Source organism: Amborella trichopoda, chromosome 9 (assembly GCF_054954075.1).
Source record: "Amborella trichopoda isolate Santa Cruz 75 chromosome 9, AtrichopodaSantaCruz75HAP2 v2.0, whole genome shotgun sequence".
NCBI lineage: Eukaryota > Viridiplantae > Streptophyta > Magnoliopsida > Amborellales > Amborellaceae > Amborella > Amborella trichopoda.
This window is the reverse complement of record NC_142344.1, coordinates 52,362,372-52,368,518: the sequence shown is the minus strand read 5'-3', so window position 1 is coordinate 52,368,518 and position 6,147 is coordinate 52,362,372.

Below are 6,147 nucleotides of genomic sequence, written 5' to 3'. Positions count from 1 at the left end.
TCTTAATATAAGAACACCAATGTATATAAATATATCGGAACACACCTGTGCATGCACATACACATATATATGGAAAAACGTTTCTATAAGGTTGCAACCTTAAATGTAGAATGAAAGATACACTTAAAAAATCTATCGGAAAAGGTTGTTTTAATGTTGAAAAACCCTCTAATTGATCATCTTGGTATCAAGATGTATGAATATGAAAAGAAGAAGAAGATTTTGAGTCCCAAAAATAGTGCATATTGCAACAGATTATACAGACCGTCTATTTTCCATATTCTAGTTGATTTTTACTATTTTGGAGTTTAAAATTTTATAATTATAGATAAAAATAGATTTTCAGATAATTCTAAAAAATTTTACACCAAAATTATATGTTATTATAAAATTTGGAGGTGCGCCTTAATTAATTGTTTAAGGTTGTGAAGAGAAAGATTTGAAAAATAGGAACGATTATTAAGATTAAAAAAGAGTAAGAATGCATGGAAGTAGGGAGAAAATTAGAATAATCAAAAGGCACTAACCTACAATTATATAAAAAAGTAGAGTCTGACACATACTATCAACATTAAAAATACACACGTCAAACAATTATCATGATTTATTTATTTAATAATGAAAACACACAAAATAAGAAGAAAACAATAAACAGATTCAAATGAATAAGTTTTTCTCATAATATAAATTAAATATAAGAAAAATATAATTAAATATTAGAGTAACATAAAAATATTATTTAAAACATAAAAATTCTATAAAACATATTGAATGTGAGCGTCTATGCTAGTGCCGCTTGATTGACACTGAAAATAAAATAGAAGATTATCCAACAAAAATAAAATCAACCACGTTGAAAAAATGAAAAATCTAACAATAACACATGAAAAAACTTTTTTTAAAATTGAAAATATAGAATATTAATGATTTCAAATATAGGAAAGAAATTTACATAAGATGGAAAGCGATAAATTTATCATACATTCAACCTCTTACTAAACAGAAAAACATTTTAATTGAAAATTGAAAACATAATATAGTATAATATGTGTAAACTGAAATAGGAAAAAAAAAAAAAAAAAACTCATGTGGACCTCAAGATAAATCCATGAAATAAAATCTCAAAAATTGAAAAAATACAAAAAAAGGAAAAAAATTATTCTAGATAGCAATTTGAATATAATGCAAAAGTTTAATTTAAAATTTTAAAATTCAAAAAACAAAGACATGCTAACATTGAAACTATAAGCATAATTCTTAACTGATAACTTCATGTTTTATTGAATCATATAGTTAACGAGCAAAATATTTCTACACAATGAAAATCAACCACTCCAACACTGCAAAATAAAATAATAATAACAATAACGATAACAATAACAATAATAATAATAATAAATTTATTCCAATACTAATAAATAAACCAAGAATCGTGGAAGTTCAATGCTAAAAAGAAAAGACTGACCTCTTATTGAATATGAATGTGCCTTATATGAGTATAACTTTTTATCTAAAAGAACGTGCACATGACGTCAATCACGTAAAGATAGATGAATTTATCAACTAAAAATGTTCGTTTGTTAAAATTTTCATTAAAATTCTAGAGAACCTCAAAGTTAAGGAAATAAATGGATTCAATAGAGATTTAATGAAACAAAAAGGACTAAATAGAAATATTTAGAGAAAAAATAAAGATAAAAGAATAATTTGCATGTAAATCCGCTGAGAAGGAGAACAGAGAGTAAATATAAGAGGTGAGGGAAAATAAATACGGTTATTTATAACTATTTAGAGAGAGAGAGAAAGAGTTTGTTGAGAGAAGAGACAAAAATAAATAATTTGAGAGAAGAGATAAAAATAAATAATTTGCATGTAAACCTGTTGTGTATGTGTGTGAGAGAGATAGAGAGAGGGAGAGATAATTCAATGAAAGAGAGAGAATATGAATAAAGGGTACGGTTTGTATAATTTTGATGCTTTAAACAATCAAAGTACAGACACACCTTTAAATAATGTTGAAAGATGTTTTGGTTTCAAAAATCTTTATGATGGCCTCAAAATTTATTGTTATTTCTAATTATAAATTTTAAAGTTTAAAAAATAGTGTAAATAAGTAGATCTATGAACACTGTTCATCTTGAAAATTGGTAGCCTAATAATGCATTACAAGTTGCAGTATTTCCAAGACTTGAAGTCTATTTTTTTTACATTCATATATCTCAAGGTTGAGATGATCAGATTCGAGAGTTTTTCAACATCGAAACAACTTCTTCTTGTGAATTCTTACGGCCTTATATACAAATTTTCTATGAATAAATAGTGATAAATATAGTAGATAGTGGCGAAATTACCTTGCTGAAAAATAGGAATAAAAAATTATTAAAGGATAAAATTAGAAAGTAAAAATGACAATTGGTAAAAAAAAATAAAAGGGGACCTCCTCTTGTATATAACGGTGTGGTTTGTATAAAGCTAAGGCTCTAAACAATCAAAGTAGGCACCGCCTCAAATAGTATCGAAAGATGACATTTCGGTATAAAAAATATTTACAATGGCCTAAAAATTTAATTTCATCTCTAATTATAAATTTAAAGCTTAAAAAATAGTGTAGATCAAACAGATATATGAATACCTTAAAAAACTGACAATATGATAATATATTACAAGATGGACTATTTTCAAGACTTGAAGTCCATGTTATTTCCGTCCATGTATCTCAGGGGTGAGATGATCGGATTTTAGGGTATTTCGGCATAAAACACAACTTCTTCTAGTGAGTTTTTGGTATGAACCTTAGTTTGATTATTTAGGGCCTCAACTTGATGTAAACGTTTTCGTATGTAAAGATATATAGATGATTCATTTAATGTTTCTAAGGTAATTCTATATCACACAAATCCTCTTAAGTGGGAGTATTACCTCGGGGACCAAGTGGACAATATGCTCTTGTGGGAGGAGCTCCTTATACCAAAATAAAATGAAAATGAGCATTTTGAAATTATATAAAAATGAAATGAAAATGAGCATTTTCAATACCAAAATAAAAAGAAAATGAGCATTTTCGAATTAAATATAAAAATTCAAGGAATTAGTTTCTCTGTCTGAAAAAGATCAAGGGCAAGCTTGTTCTTCTCATTTAAAAAACTAGCAATTTTTTTTTTATGTTGAATTGAAAACCTTCCCATTTTATTTTATTGTGTCCATAAACTGTTACTAAACATATTCATGTATTATTTGGATACTCCACAAAACAATCACAACAGAAACACTATCTTGCTAGACTAGAATTGGAGTCAGATAGTTGAGGTTTTCATTTTCTTTTTACATTTCTATTTTTAATTTTTTCAAATAATTTCTTAAAGTTTGTGAAGTGATAAATCAGTGGCAAAATTACCTTGCTGAAAAAAAAAAAACAGAGGTTTGCCTTGCTAAAATCAAGATGGCCACTCTCTCCATGAAATGGACTAAGCATGCCTACCAAACAAATTATTTAAGGGATTGCATACTATCAGATATTGAGGTCACAATTATTCTTAGCCATTAGATGTCAAATTGGATGGTTTGGATTGTGCTATAAAGTTCAAATTTTTTGTTTCGAATTTTGAGACTAGTCAATGACACTCTTAACAACTCACCCAATTTAAAATTTAATGAACTAAATGATTAGGACCTCCTTATACCAAAAATAAATGGTCTTTTTATATACTTTTCCTTATTCAAAAGAGAAAAAAATATGCCCAAGGCTATTTCATTTGTGCGCTTAGTTAAATGTCCTAAGTCATCGATTTGTCTTCTATCAATCTCACTCTTTGTCTAAGTTAACAATAGCATTTATGTTCTTGTTCTTTGGGGTTCAAGCTCTGTGTAGTGCCTGGACCAAACCAAGGTTCAAAGCCTATGACTCAGAAAGGAAAATTGTTTGATAGGGCTGCAGTTAAGTAAAACCTCACCTCATAATTCATCGAAAATTGTAATTTAAGCATCGAAAAACCCTTATATCGATCATCTCAGCTTGAATATTATGGTTGTGAAAAAAAAAAAGTATTTCAAGCTCTAAAAATAGTGTATATTTTAACCGATTATCTAGACCGTAGATTTCGCCCTAAAAACTAAGTGTTCACAGATTCGCAAGATTTATATCATTTTTTGAGTTTCAATTTTTATTGTTAGTGTTGAAAATTGATTTTAAAACCATCATGGAGATTTCCTCCGCAGGACGAGAATTTGTGGTGAAAGTTTCTTTTGTTTTCATAAAGCTTAGGACTTATAGAAACTTCATCCTACTCAAAAACGCCAAAAAGAAAAGTTTCATCGACTAAAAATGTCAACCCTTGCATGGAAATGTTTTAGATTTCTCAAACAATTTATCTTGTTTTCTAGTATATTTCAAAGCCTTATTCTAAAAAATGACCAAAAAGCAAAGTTCCATGGACTAAAAATGTCAACCCATGCATGGAAATGTTTAAGATTCCTCAAACAATTTTGTCTACCTAAGAATAAAAAAAGTCCACTCTCACGAAGGTTATTTATTACGTTTACCAATGTATTATATGAATTTACTTCGAAAGTGCCCATAAAAACACAGAGTGAAACAACTATTCTTGAATTTTATGGCGTATTTGTTTAGGAGGAACTGAAACATCCAGGAATCAGTTTGAGTGTTAGAACTCTCTTCTTTTTTTCCAGTTCAACATGATAAGGTTTGACTTCGTTGTCGACCTTGTAGTCAAACTTTGGGAAGGACACCTGAGGTTCACATTCGACCATTTACCCTAGCTCCTCCTTGCCTCTGCACCACCCTAACTCCTCTCAGTCTCCGCACAAACTTTTCACAGTTTTTTTTTTTTTTTTTTTTGACAAATGTTATGAACTTATATTAAAGCAATGCTTCAAAAGCATGAGATTACAAAAATTATATCGAATCGTTACAAACTTGCAAAAAGGGAAGAGAAACACCACCATATTTAACTAGCCTATCAACAACATCATTGGCTAGCCCATCAGCAATATCACTCGCCCCAGCCTCTTCCTCTCACTAGCTTGCTCCTAGGCACCCCCACCCTAAGTTATCAAATAGTCATTAACAGCTTCAGAAAATTAATGTCCTAATGCCCAATATCGAAGTACTTCCAATTTCCAAAAAACATTTGCCTTCCAGAAATCAGATAGGCTTTTAGAGATCAACGCATTGAGCTTTACATCTCTATGCTCTGTGCTCTCCAATATGAGATTTTTTTATTAAAAAAAATGAAGAGAGGAATCTAACCACTTATCATGATCCAAGTAGCCACTAAATCAGTGACGAATCTAGCCCAATTAAAATAGGAAAATATACAAAGAGCTTATATATTTCACAATCACTATTGTCTATCAGATTTTAAATCAGGTGGTTATAAGTGTGTTATTGACTAAGTTCAAAATTCAAATTTTTTTTTTTCGAACTTTGTAACACAACTCAAGTTGTCCAATTTGAAATCGAATGGCTTAAGGTATTTGTAACCTTTTTGTAACAAAAGTAAATGGTTTCATACTGTACAATCCCATGGTACCAAAATTTTTACCGAGCATCTATGCTATGCTCCTTCGGGAACATAGTTTACTTTTACTGCATCAGTAAGATGATCTACTTGGGGAGATCTTTTCAACCTGAAATATTGATAACCACTTTAAAGAGTGATGATTATGCTCAATTTTTGTTTTTTGAAATTTGAGTTTTCTAGGAGGCAATATTTTTTTAAGTGTTTAGAGGGTGTAACTAGATTTTTTTATTTTTATTTTTTATATTGAGGTTAATTGTTAAAGAGGTTAAAATTTGGGTTCCTAAAACTAATCTTAAGTGGGGTTTCATCCGAGGAAGTAAATGGACAATATACTCCACATCTTTTAGGTTTTTAAAATATAAAAAATATCGTAATATTTTGAGTGATTTACATACATACCCGAAAAATTTACCTAAAAATGGGATAATTTTGGGTGAAAATTACGTAGAAGGTCTATCAACCTATATTTTTTATTTTTTCCAAAAGTGCCTCAAGCTTTAGGGGCGGTGCCTAGCCGGACCGTCCTTTGGACTAAGCAGGCCTCAGTTGTTGAGCGGCACCTAGTCCCCATCCTCAGACAACTCTTTTTATTTTTTTGAAAAAAGCA